The sequence below is a fragment of the Zalophus californianus genome, chromosome 8 (assembly GCF_009762305.2).
Source record: "Zalophus californianus isolate mZalCal1 chromosome 8, mZalCal1.pri.v2, whole genome shotgun sequence".
NCBI lineage: Eukaryota > Metazoa > Chordata > Mammalia > Carnivora > Otariidae > Zalophus > Zalophus californianus.
This window is the reverse complement of record NC_045602.1, coordinates 31,093,044-31,107,639: the sequence shown is the minus strand read 5'-3', so window position 1 is coordinate 31,107,639 and position 14,596 is coordinate 31,093,044.

Sequence of the window (14,596 nt, the reverse complement as noted above, 5' to 3'; positions counted from 1 at the left end):
CTTTCTGGAAGACAGTTGAATATACAGGGTCGATTTGTCTTCAAGGAGTGTTCCTTAGGAGTACAAAGGTAGCATCACAGCCAAATGCGCTCTTTCTTTAGAAGCTTCAATTCCAGAATAGCTGCTAGCTTTTACATTCCCCCCAGGACCCGACACAATCCAATGTGAGACGACTGGTCTCTTACATTTTTCCAGGGAATCCTCAGGAACGCACTTGCGTGAGAAGCGGCTGGTCTACTAATTCCATGAAATCCAGCTGTGGCTGAGAAGAGACGCTCCCTCCACCTTCTCAGAAAGTCAGCAAAAGCTGATCTGCTTCTACCTGTGCTCTGAATTAGGACCTTCCCATCCCCACCCTGAGTTCTCATTTAAAAATCACTTATAAAGAGGGGGCGCCTGGGTGGTTCAGTCAGTTAAGCGTCTGCCTTCTGCTCAGGTCCTGGGATCGAGCCCCGCATCGGGCTCCCTGCTTAGTGGGGAGCCTGTTTCTCCCTCTCCTTCTGTCTGCCCCTCCCCCTGCTTAAGCGCTCTCTCTCTGTCAAATAAATAAAATCTTTAAAAAAAAAATCACTTATATAAAGGAAACATGCCCCACGGTCTGTGAAATTACCTAAGTATTTAATATTTTTCCCCCTGAAAGATCATCTTCCCAGAAATTAGCCTGCAGGGAGGCTGGCGTTTCTGGTAGAAACTTCTGTCTGTGAGTTGCAGTCCAGTGGCTGAAGGGGACTTCAGACACCAGCAAGGAAATCACAGGAGGGAGCCTACTTCCCTCCTGTGGAAGTGAGTGGGGGAGGGGCAGAAGGAGAGAGTGTCTCAAGCACTCTCCAAGTTCTGCTGCAGTAACAGAGAATACCTCCTGAATATTATCAGAGACTCGCATTTCTATGGAACAGCACAGAAATATGCTTATTTAACAAGCACTAGGCAGTGCTAACCATGTGCCAGGTGCTGTTCGAAAGCAGCTCACCCCGTATAACAACACTTTGAGGGGAGTATGATTATTTTCCCCATTTGGCAAAAGAGGAGATTGAGGTGCAGAAAAGTTAGGTAACTTGCCCACGTTACTCTGTAAGTGACAGAGGCAAGACTGGGACCCAGGCAGGCTGTTCCAGGGACCAGTTCTTATCTACTGCACTGGTGCTTCTCAAACCTCAGCATGTGTCAGAATCCTCCAAGGGTTTGTTAACCTGCACAGCGCTGGGCGCTCAAGTCACCTGGGGATGCTTAGAAGTGTGAGAACCTAGCCTCAGATATTCTGAATTAATGGGCACAGCTTTTAAAGCCCCTGGGCGGAGAGGGCATCTGGGGGGTGCAGTTGGTTAAACATCCGACTCTTGGTTTCATCTCAGGTCCTGATCTCATGGGTTGTGAGATCAAGTTCCGAGTAGGGCTCTGCACTCAGTGCAGAGTCTGCTTGAGACTCTCTCTCCTTCTGCCCCTCCCCCACTCACTTGCATGGGCATGCTCTCTCTCTCTCTCCAATAAATAAATTTTTTTTTAAAGCCCCTGGGCATCGAGCATCGTTTTTAAAGACTCTACAAGTGATTCCAATGGGCAGTAACAGTTTGAAAATCACTGCTCTAAATTCTTGTCACTTAAGCAAGCCATTAATTTGCTGATGCTCAATTGTCTGGGTCCTCAAGGCTCTTCACTGGTCCTCACTGAAACACAATGATAAAGTTAGCCCAGGCCACAGATAAGCTACTGATACCAGAAACTGCCTTCTAGTAAATGTTTCTACTCAGGGCACCGATTTTTTTTTTTTTCCTAACCAAGTTGGTTCCCTTACTAACGGGCCAATTACACTATTTATTCCCGATTCAGACACCAACTTGATTTTGGCAGCCCATTGAAATTCTCTTTGTATTCTCCCAAATTTGGAGCAGTGTGCCTTCCAAAAGGATTGTTTCACAAAAGAATTCCTGGAAAGTTTTCTTACAAGTGCACTTAAAAATAATTATCTGATTGGCAGTAACTCCTAAATTAAGATCTGGACCTTTGCAGGGGTGATGGCTTCCACAGCCCCTCATATAGGCAGAAGCACCTTTCAAAACATGAGTTTGCTCTCACTGTAAGGTCTGCTCAGAAATCCCCTCGGAGCTCCTTGGTTACTTCTGCTGCGCAACCAGCTGTGGTGAGTGATAAGAGCGTCAGAAATCCCGGAGCTGTTTGCCCAAACTTCTGTTACCAAAACAGACATGGGCACAATTCAAGAACAACTCAGGTGACAGTTGATTTTGCTGGGGAACATCTAGTCCGAGTTACTCACTTGTTAGTCTTCATGAAAGGGTCTTGAGCCGATAAAATGATTTGTACTCATCAGTTTATGCAGGCAGAGATCGGTCCACTTGCATATTTTCTGAACTCACACTGATGGTCTTTTCTAGCATAACCCTGCTGCAGATAACTTGGGGAAAAATTTAACAGATGACAACATCATAAAAGGGTTGGCAAGATGCCCCTATAAATTCAAAATTACAAGATAGCCACCAAAGACCCAGTTTTGGTCCTATCTATGTACCAAGTTGGTCTATAAATGCAGTTCCTGCATAACAAACTCTTCCCTATCTATATCCATATTCAAACTGCATCTAAATCTATAAAGAAACTCTGTCTTTACATATTCCATACTCTATTCCTTAATCCCCTCAACCTAGCATTGGGCTGACTGGGCACATAAAATACAGGATATCCAGTTATTTAATTTCGGGTAAGCAATTAACATTTTAGCATAAGTATATCCCAAATATTGCATGTATTTTATCTGGCAACCCTAGCTCTGCACCTTCTCTGAAGATCTAGGGCTGGAGTGCTTATCTTTTTTTTTTTTTTTTCTTTTTGCTCCCCCTCAAGCTAGCTTTTCTCTCAAAAAATGAGGTATGAAAGAGATATCTGTATTTCTACATTCATGCAACACTATTCACAATAGCTAAGGTATGGAGATAACCTAAGTGTCCACTGATGAAAAAACTGATGAAGAAAAGTGATAAATATCTGGGGTGATGGAAGTGTTAATTCATTGGTGGGAATCCTTCCACAAGGCATACATAAATCATTATGTTGCACACTTTAAATATCTTCAAATGTTATTTGTCAATTTTACCTCAGTAAAGCTGGATAAAATGAGTTAAGAAGGATGTGGAGGGAAGGATTGCCAAGGGAGTGGAAATGTTGCTTCTCTTGATGGCAAAGTTCAGTATCTTGATTGTGCTGGTGGTTTCCTAGGTATACATCTGTCGAGATGCATCCAGTTGCATATTGTAAAAAGAATGATTTATTGTATGTTGACTTTATCTCAGTCAAGTTTTGAAATCAATTCCAAAGTTGAATTTGAAAAAAAAATTAAAAAATCAAATAGTGGCAAATGTTAACTCAAAATAAACGCAATCTTGAGGCAGACCTACAATGTCAGAAGAGAAATGTGTCAATTAGACAGTTTGTTGATGTCAAAGGGATAAAATATGCATATTCTCTCTCTCAATCAGGATGATCACTTCTCATCATTGCAGGTTTTCAGTCCACAATAGGCTCCTCCCACAGTCAAGACTGAATAAAGGTGCTGAGAAACAATTGCCTCAGTTTCCATTCCTTATTAATGGGCCCCTGATTTCCTGTCCACTTTGCTCCTGCTCTCTGTGGCTCTCCTGGTTGCTGGCTTTTACCTGGACACTTGACTTCCTGCTTTATACAGTTTCTACAACATCCCTTAGTAGATATTTGTGAGGACTTTGTGTCCCTGACCCCACCCTCGGCTTCACCCAGTGTCTGGGCCCACGTCTCTTCTGTCCTGATTCTGATTCCATTATCACCATAACCCTTTTCTCCATCCCAGTGTTCAGATTTCTCTGCTTTCTTAGTACCCTCTAATGCTACAGTCTGTAACACAAGATGACAGGGACTCTCAGGATGGTTGGCACATTGGTCAACAGTTGTCAGGTTACAAAATAAATTTTAAAACCCCAGTCATTGCTTCAAACATCTGTTAAGATTTCAAAGTTACTTAGGAAAATAAGTCTATTTCAAACATAAACTTTAGAGTTTGGAAATAAAAACAGCAAAGCTATTTCCCAGAACAGAAAGGACCGTTTTTCAGAAGTTGAAAAGCCTACCAAAATTTCAAAGCACAGTAGTAATGCCTTCCCAAGGCCCTCAGTCCAAGAAGACAATATTGCCCACCAACACAGTGTATCACTGCTTTACTGTCATCAGAACCAACTAAATTTCCCTCTTTCATTTCACCACCTCACTTTTCTATTGTTCTTTTATTCTCTTGGGTTCCCTCTGCTATAGTTCTAAATTCTCATCACATATCTCTTCCCAACTTCCTCCATTTTAACTGCTCATGATAAGGAATTTACATTAAATCATCTGTTCTATTTCTAGAATATTTTTCTATATCCTATTTTAGCTTTAAGAGTATAGATTACAAGTGAATCATGGTATTTCCCTTCCCAGTATCTAACAAAATGAGAGAAAGAAAAAAACAAAAACAAAAAATTAGGGCTATGGGGAAAATTACTAACAACCACAAAGCAAGGAAAGGGGTGGGGAGGTAAATTGATGCTCTTAACTTTAAACACTGGGAAATACGGAAAGATAACAGATGATCATGAAGTGAAAGAGAGGCAACACAGCTTTTACCCTGGCCCAAACCCCCCCAAGTTGTACTGCTGAGTTGATCAAATCAAACATGGAAAGAAACCAACTCAGTCATTACCTTTTCCCTTTTCGATCTGAGTACTGGGCACGGGGAGGCTGTTAGGGGAAAAAGAAGTGGATAGGTACTGGCTGTACAGAAAAAGTTCCATGGTGTACAGTCTAAGGGCCCAAGGCTACATTCCCACTGGAAAGGAGCACACCCATCAAGTAGACCTTGACACAGGACCATTAACAAAATCCCAACACAATGAGCAGGGTCTATGTTATCCAACAAAGACTGTAAATATCCCAGCTAGACTCTCTCCTGTTGTCATTCTCTTGAGTTATAAAAGAGTATGTAGAACACAAGAAAATTCAGCCATCAAGGGATAGCTGGGAAGAGCAAACAAATTAGTTATAAATGATGTGGAAAAAAATCAAGTAACCTTTAGTGCATTAGAACAAATGGAATGTCTGGACAGAACCACCCAAACATGAACATGGTAAAAATAAATGGCATGGCAGTTATTTCAATATTATATGGTAAGGAAGAAAGAAAGCAAAATAAGAAAATACCAAGGATCAGAAGGAAAATTGCCTCACACTATAGAATAACTTGATAAGTATGTGGTCTGGATAAAAGAGGGATTCATAGGCTTGATAATAACAATAACCCTACCAAGATGAAAACAGGGACCACAGACCCAAAGAAATAACTTGAGGCTTCCAGCCACAGCATTAAGGAATTAACAAATAATTTAGAAACAAGAAGAAACACAGTAGTTCGAGCTACAGATCAAATACTGACACAGAAGAAAGATGAGCTACGCATGATGAATAAAGTTCAAAAAAGATCAAAACATTCAGAAATTAACTAATATGTATGGAAGACAGACAAATGTGAACCAACATAAGGATAACTGGTGTCCTTGGAGTAGCAAAACCAACAAATAAACAGAAAATGAATTCAGGTATATGATGCAAGAGAACTTCCTTGAATCCAAGAGGGAAAAAAGCCTAAATCTGTAGCTTGAGAGGATCCTCTATTTTCCAGAAAAATTTGATACAGAACACTCTACACTGAACATAGCCCAATTACATCATTAAATTTAAAAGATAAAGATATAATCCTTTAAATGACTAGCCAGGAAAGTAAATCATGTACACTGGGAAAAAAAATCAGACTTCATAACAGCAGTAAATGCCAAAGACAATGGAGTAATATTCACAATGTTTTGAAGAAAAGGTGTGATCCAAAACCATAGTACCCGGCTCAGTCCGCATTTGACTGAAGAGCAGTAGGACACTTCCTCAAACATGACAGAATCCAGGGAATACAACATTCATAAGCACTTCCTGGGGGGGGCGGGTAGGGGAGGAATATTCAAATACAAATCAAAGCAAAGAGCGTAGAAATAAAAAGTCCATATTTTTAAGAATCTGATAGGCATTAAGTCCATTTAAATATTCAGCTAAATATGGAACTAATTTAAGAGAACTATGGTTACAGAAAAAATGTAAATGTATTTCTAGACAACATAAAAATAGTAACAACGTTTGGAAACAATGGGAGAAAGTTTGAGAATGCTAAAATTGAAACACAATGCTTTAACATTATTCTGATTATTTCATTAAATTTTAATCTGAGAGGGAACTTTTGGGAAATAATGTGTTTTGTCTGAAGAAACGATTATTTGAAATTCAACTATGCCTTCAGTTTTTCTTCTACTGAATTCAAGTAATACACTTTTCTCATTAAAGTGTCTCCTATAATAAGATTTCATCATAATAAGCATTTCTCGTTGGTCTGTCTCGATATAGGCATAAAAAATACTCTAAAATAATGTTTGTCCAATGTTAATGGTTTTGCGGGGCTGGTAAGATTTGGGGTGAATTTTTTCATCTTCATCGTTATACTTTTCTCAAATGTTGAATTCTTTACAATGAGTTTCTTTTTAAATAAAAATAATAGCAAGTTTTTAAATACATTCAAATACACAAGATGATAAATATTTATCACAGGGAAATGAAAATACAGATGATTGTTGTATATTTTTATATTTTTTTTAACTAGAAGAGTTTCATTGATAAACTACTTTCTAGTTTTCTTTTTTCATTATTACTTTTTGAGGTCTTATTTGATATTTCCTCCATGGTTTGTGGTTCTTGATAAAAAACAACAAAACAAAACTTGTGGCTCTTCCCTACCTTAGGAGGAAAAAGAAGCAATATCTACAAATTGCCAACTAATAATCAACCAAGTACATGCTGCTTTGCTTACAATTACAGGAAGAAAAAAAGTAGGTTCTGAAAAGTTGATGTCAGGAAGACCATTTTATTAAACTACATTGTAATTGGGCCCATAAACATAAAATTCTTCCAGTGGACATGTACGCTATGTAACAAGCATCTCCCAGATACTTTGTCCCAAAAGAGGTTAATGGGATTCTGCACCATAAATTCAGTCCCTTCCCCTAAAAGGAAAATGTTTATAGGCACTAAAACGTTGCCATGTCTGTGTAAAGAGAAAGACCAATCCCAGATCAAACTGAAGCACATGTTTCTTGTTGATATAACTTAAAACTTTTCTTTAAAAGCATTACCTCAAAAATAGAGGAATAATAGAATTATCCAAGGCAAATTAATCTTCAAAATTAAGTAAAAACTCTCTAATTGAAGAGTTAAAAAACAGCTGGTAGCAGACATTGGCTCGTGTAAGTTAGGTAATTTCCCAAAACCAACTCAGAATGTCCTATGTCCAGTTTATAGGTTCAAACTGTGAATTTAGGCACATGGCATGTGTTAACGAACTTGCTCAACCTGAAAGCTTACATAGGGAATTTATATCATCCCCTCTAACTCCTAGTAGTTGGTTTTCCATCACCCAAGAATCTTGTGTTAGGGGGAGGTTTTTTCTTTTGCTGGAGCAATTTTAGAAGACAGAGAGGGGAGGAGGTGGTGGATTTAGTGGTTAAACCAGTGCACAACATTGTCAAAATACTTGTTTTCTCACAAAGCATGGTGTGGTGCCAAATGGAGCAACCAAGATGTCAGAAGTATTTCACAATGTTGAAGCTTCTTTTCGTGAATCTCCGGATCCCAGCAACTTGTTTACTACAGCCTCGGAGGAGCTCAGGAATGCAGCTTGGGATCCAGGCAGTCACTGGACTCTTTTCTGGAAGGTGGTACACCACGTTCCCCTGAGTAACGGGCTGTTTTAAGTTTTCTCTTTCACGTACCACCACAGCTATACCACACAGACGGGAGACAGAACAGGAGAGACTCAGATGCCAAACGGTTTCGGAGATTCTGCAGGAAGCAATTTAACTACCACAAAAATGTCCTCACAGAGCCGGGCTGACTCCTGAGGTATTCTCCTTTCGTCTCCCTGGGCTCCCAGCTTCCCAAACAGGATTTCTAGCTTGCCTGACTTCTTATTAGATGACCAGTGCTCTTCTTAGTTCTTGTCTGTCTCTGTCTCTCCTTTCACCTCCAGCCATGTAACTGAACCTAATTTTAAAGTGGGAACTGCTTTTGGCTTATATTTTCTGTCCATTGATTTCTTTTAAAAAATGAAATAAAAAGCAAGCGCCGTGCAGAGGAAAAAAAATCCTACACATCTGAACAAATTCCAAACTCCGATCCTCATCTCAGTAGAACGGAAAGGAGCCCTTCCTTCAACAAATAACCTGAGGAATGAGATACTTTGCCGGTGGGGGGGCCCGGTGATTTTTGTTCCTAAATTCACCACAGTATACATGCCCAAATACGAAATATCTTTGGGGAAATGCCCTGCCATGCTGTGTGTAAGTGCTCATACAGTTATTTGGGGATAAAGAAAGAACTTTCTACCTCCATGAGGAAATCTCACATGTCTCTAAGGGTAAGATCTCAAAGCAGAACGCAGGGGTGGGGCAATGAGGGGACAGAAGTTTGAGGCTCGGAGTAGAGACTGGTAAACATCTTCTATTAAAGTCTGGAAGGTAAACCTTTTAGGCTTTGTGGGCCACAGGACCTCTGTCACGGCTTCTTGGCCCCGGTACACAGCAAATGAACATGGCCGTGTCTCAATAAAATTCTTCACGGACCCTTGAAATTTACATTTCCTACAATTTCCACGTGTCATGACTAATATCCTTTGATTTTATCTGATCACTTAAAAATTTAAAAGCCATTCTTCACCCCCCAGGTGACACAAAAAATGGGAGGTGGGCTGGCTTGGCCCGTGGTGAGTCAGTTGGCCAAGCTCAGCATAGAGGAAACTGCCCGGCCCCAGAGAAGGCAGATCTTCCCATACATCCTATGCAAGGTAGCGATTCCTGCTGGCAGAAGGCTTCCTCGTCCACTGCCTCGGGCGGTCCTCACTGCCACCTGCGAGCTCCGTGGGGTTCGGAACAGAGAGCAAATACAGGCGTCTAGTACTAGGTGCCGGGCTTGCGTTGCGCTCTATGCATATGGCAACGACAAAGGCGTCATTTCTAATTGCTTGGGGACCAGGGGGGCAGCCCAGGATAGCCCGGGTGATTACAGCACAGAAGGCAGGCTACAGAGACACAGAGAGGAAGCATTTAATTCAGTTTGGGGGCTCAAGGAAAGCATCTGGAGGAAATGACATCCAGCTCAGATGAGGAAGAGATCGACAGGCAAAAAGAAGTGAAGGGGGATCAACGGTACAGATAAGGACCAGCAGGAGCAGAAGGGCAGAAGTGTGAGAGCACAACACGTGGAGGAACGTCGGCGTGGTCAGGAAGCTCGTATCGTGAGAGAGACGGAAAGGGCAGAGAGCCGAGGCAGTGCAAGAGCAGAGGAAACGCGGCTCTAATGAAGGTGGACAGGGATCATTTTATATCACGTTCCAGAGGGCGGGCTTTATCCTGGCAACACTGGGGAGCCAGTGAACAGGCGGAAGCAAAGGAGTGCTATGGTTCATTTCCCAGTAAGGTCACTCTAGCTACAGACCGGAGAATGGATTGCAAGGAGCAAGTTCAACCCTACCATTTCACAATGAAAAATACTGACCCCCACCACCCTCCCCACCCACACACCTATAAAGTACCCCGAGCTAGTGAGACACGAAATCAGTCTGCTAAACTCCATGGCCGGTGCCCCCTGTCCACTAGTCACAATGCCTTTCCCATATACTCAGGAGTGGACAGCACATGTCAGAGTCATAAATGCATCCATGTACTCCTTTTGGTGGAGAATCGTATTTAGAAACCAAGATCTAGCTCTGGGCTTCATTCATGGCTAGAGGAATGCCACGAGTTCTAGAGACTTCCAGCGGACAAAGCTGGGAAAATAACCACAACGCGCCACAGACCCTTTGCATTGAGCTAACGTTATGTGGATAATGACCTAATGACTTTCACTTAGGTCCTGAAAATGCCAAATTCTCTGCCAAAGCAGATAAGGAAACACGGAGTGTCGATGAGAGAGTCAAGTTCCTGGAGATGGCAGTTAAAATTTGTAAACTGGGGAGAACTGTAGTGGGTTTCATGCCAGGGGCCTTTATAACAGAGGGTGAGGCATGCCATCATCCTACAAAGAAGGATAAGGAGTAAGGTAGGGTCTAGTAGATTTTTATAATAATAAGTAGAGTTTACAATTCTGTTTTTATTTTTTAAAGATTTTATTTATGTATTTGACAGAGACACAGCGAGAGAGGGAACACAAGCAGGGGGAGTGGGAGAGGGAGAAGCAGGCCTCCCTCAGAGCAGGGGACCCAATGTGGGGCTTGATCCCAGGACCCTGGGATCATGACCTGAGCCGAAGGCAGACGCTTAAGGACTGAGCCACCGAGGCACCCCTATAATTCTGTTTTTAAAGCTCAGCTCACAGCTGTCATGGAGATAACAGTTTTGTGGGTTATTGGTTTGGTTTTTTTTTTTTTTTCTTTAACTCTTCATGATCACTTAATCTAATCTCTATATTGTACGGATTAGGACCCTGAGTCTGTGAAACTGCACATATCTGGGGCTTGGAGCCCTGCTTCTGAATTCAAACATACCTGGGTTTGTGGCCCCTCTCTGCCCATCACCTGCTATCTAGCTTTGAGCAAACAACTTCTATATTCTTAGTAGCTTTACCCAAACCTCAGGTTTGTCACTTTTTTTAAAGATTTTATTTATTAGAGAGAGAGAGAGAAACAGCATGAGAGGGGAGAGGGTCAGAGAGAGAAGCACGCTCCCCGCTGAGCCGGGAGCCCGATGTGGGACTCGATCCCAGGACTCCGGGATCATGACCTGAGCCAAAGGCAGTCGCTTAACCAACTGAGCCACTCAGGTGCCCAGGTTTGTTGTATTGAAAGGAAATAATGCATGTTAGCTCAGTGCTTGGCACATGGAACATGCCCTATAAATGATCTTTACAATTATTATTCATCATCTTCTCTACTCCAGACCTAAAACTTACTCAAAACCTCTTTCCACTTTATTCTTTTAAAGATTTTATTTATTCATTCGAGAGAAAGCGTGAGCAAAAAAGAGCGCTGGAGAGAGTACAGGCGGGGGGTGGGGCAGAGGCAGAGGGAGAAGCAGGCTCCCCGCCGAGCAGGGAGCCAAGTGCAGGACTCCATCCCAGAACCCTGGAATCATGACCTGAGCCGAAGGCAGTTGCTTAACTGACTGAGCCGCCCAGGCGCCCCTCTTTCCATTTTAACAATGACTTTTCGAACTACGTTCCCCAAGAGTTTTGGGGTTTGGGGAAGTGTCTAAAGGAGGAGCTGGGCTGTCTCAGAGCTCTTGAGGTTTGATCCTGATTTTTATTTCTTATTTCTTTTGAAGCAAGAGCACCACTACTAAAAATAACTTTGAAAACCATTGCAAACCATTGAATTCCACCATACTGTCATTAAAATTGAAATCGGGAGCAAGCAAAGGACAGGACCGTATACCTTGATCCTAAAGAAATAAGAACAGCTTATGAAAAGTCAAGCAGTGGGTTTGAAATAAATTAAGCAAATTCTGGCTCTCCTTTCTTTTCTGCTGGGTATGATTTCCCCGGGAAGCTCAGTGTAGAGGGGTACCAGGAGTCTAACATATAGAACAGATTCTCCGCAGAGGTTTCTAGCCTTCACCAACATCCACATGCACCATCCCTTCTCCACTTAAGCTTGGCCACCTTCCTCCCATCGCGAACATTCCTGGGGTGCCTCCACGTGCTACAGCCTGAGAGGTCCCCTGAGGAATATCTCTGGAATTTGCATCTGGAGAAGCCAAAACTCAGAGAGACCAACTGTTAATCTGAAGATGGTATTTCATGTCCCCTAGAGCCTTTGACTTGTCGGCCTCCAATGTATCTCTCACAAGAAGATAATTTGACTCCCCAGACTCAGGGATGCAAAGCAAGAAGAGGAGCTGTGAACATGTTGGTCAAAGTGAAGGAGCAGATGATTTGCGTGATCGGTTCCACTGAACTTCAGTGGCCTAATGATTTCGAAAAGCTCCTTGCAAAGCTGAATTTACCTACGGAGTGGTGTTCAGAACTGCCTTCTGGCCTTATGCTCCTGTCCTTTATCCCCACGGTAACATTTCGGATCAACTCCTTCCGCGTAATCAATTCTCAAAGTGTAAAGCAAAAAGAGACTAACTTTCTTCCACTCTGAAAATCAATCCTTCACCTTAGAAAAGCATTTAGGCTTCTGAGTCACAGAAAAGCCAACATCCTCCAGCACTTAGAAGCAACACCACAAAGAGAAAAAAATGAAAACATCCGTGAATCAATTTCCCTTTCCGTACAGATCTGAGAGGTGAGATAGTTCTCGTTTCTGCCAAGAGGCTTCCGGCTCTGACAAGTTGAGTCAGCAGGCTGCAAATTGTTCGAGGTGGTTTTTGGACCACATCTGGTTGCTGGAAGGAACTGAACTGGGTCGAGCTCATTTTTGCAAGGTGCCTTAGGATTTTAGCAGATAAAGGAAAATTCTTGGCACAATAACTCAATTTTATGGTTCTTGTAATCATCTATGGTTGGGAGCAAACCCCCTCTCCAGCCCCATAGCAGGGTGACCAGATATCTGAGATGGAATTCACCCATTCTTGCCTGTTCTGAGTTCTGGTACTGATATGATCCACGGGGTGGCAGGCATGGAAAGACGCTGCTCAGATCTCCCTTTAGGAGAGACCCCTCAGTGACAAGTGTGCTTATCTGCCCACCTGCAGCTTCTGAAGCTCTGGGAGGGACCCATTGCAGCATTCACACCAAAGCCATGCTCTTCCAGAGCAGCTCCTAGCCAATGACTGAGCATGGGGTGGGGCAGGGGTAGCAGGCAACTAGAGGCAGGCATTCCTGCCCAGTGGAGGGAGTTCTGTAGCAGGAATTGCTGCTTCGGAGCTTCCTAAGACTTTCTCAGAGCTGCCCTACCTACTCAATTATTCCTCCTTCCTGCTCCCCCTTCACGGATGTCAGACTTGCATCATGATCCGAGCCTCTCTCCACTGCCTCCCACTCCCTGGCCCCTTTCTCCTTTGCAAGCATTTTCCACCAAGAAGCAAATTACATTTCTAATCCTGTCTTGGCGTCTGCTTCCTGGAGGACCTAAATGGAGGCAATGGGGAAAGAGCAGAGCTTTTTCTCCCTTCCCCCATCTCTAACCTCTTCTCCACACCCTAGCTTGTCTTTCCAGCCGGGCCTTGCTCCCCCCACCCCAACCCCAAGCAGCAGCTGTGGCCTTCAGTGTTTGCCTGTGGCAGTCATGTGCTCTTTTACCATTTACTTTCCCAACAGAAACACCAAGCCTTAGCAGATTGGAACCAGCAAAGTATCTCTAATGAATGGAAAATATGCAAAGCCAAGGAGGTGCTAAGATGCTGAGACTTTAGGGCAAAAGCTGCCCCAACTGGAGATTTGAGTGTGTGTGTTCATTCTGACTTGCCGGAGGAGGAGGTGGTAAATACCCTAAACTCAGACACAACTTTCTCCTCCTGATTTTAGCGAGAGACAACAAATGAATATAGATGCATTCCTTCACCTTTTCAACTCCCTTGCTTACCCCCAAAACTACCAGATCGCTTGGCAAGTAGTAGAATGGATTCCCTTCTATTTTATTGTATTTCCCTCGATTTTCATAACTCATTGAAACAGTCCAAATATGGGAATGGGGTGGAGAGAAAGCCAGGGAAAATAAATACAAACGAGTTGAAGGAGCCGCAAACTCTTCAATCAATATTTAATCAAGCTATCGCTACAATTTGAAGTGATCATTACCCTGTTTTAATTTTTCCAAGTAATCTATCCAACTTCATTCTAATTAGTAAAATGAAAAAGACCTAGGAGATCAAAGTAAAACTCACTTCTCACTACAGGTGGTTGTGACCGAGTTACCTACCTGGAGGTAAAAAGAAAGATTGGGGCACTTGGGTGGCTCAGCTGGTTAAGCCTCTGACTCTTGATTTTGGCTCGGGTCATGATCTCAGGGTCATGAGATCGAGCCCGGTGTGGGGGCTCTGCTAACTCTGAGGTTAGCAGGGAGCCTGCTTGAGAGTCTTTCCTCTTCTGCCCCTTCCCCCTGCTCTCTCTCTCTCTAAATAAATAAATTAATTAATTAATTAAAAAAGATTAAAAGTCTCTGAAAATTCCTTCCAACAATGGACCCTAAGGGCAGGAAATTAGTTTTTAAAAACTAAAACCCTCACTTAAATCCTATTTATTTGCAACCAATAAGTGAGTGTATGGATCCTGTTCACTTTGCCTTGAAACATAAAAGACAAGTCACCCAGTCAAATCCTATTTCTTTTCCCCATAGAGATTTCATTCTCAGGTAACCGGAAACACTGAATCCATCCCTTCTGTCTGGTCTCTCTCTTTGGCCACCTTTCCAAAGCCCTATAAGGACACCCTCAGTGCAGTAATTTGTTGGTATCAGCACTAACAGATACTTTAAGATTTCTCATCACCTTCGACCTTCCCACTCCCTGCCCTCCGCCGACAATAAGGCAGGAAATCCATATTAAATAATCTG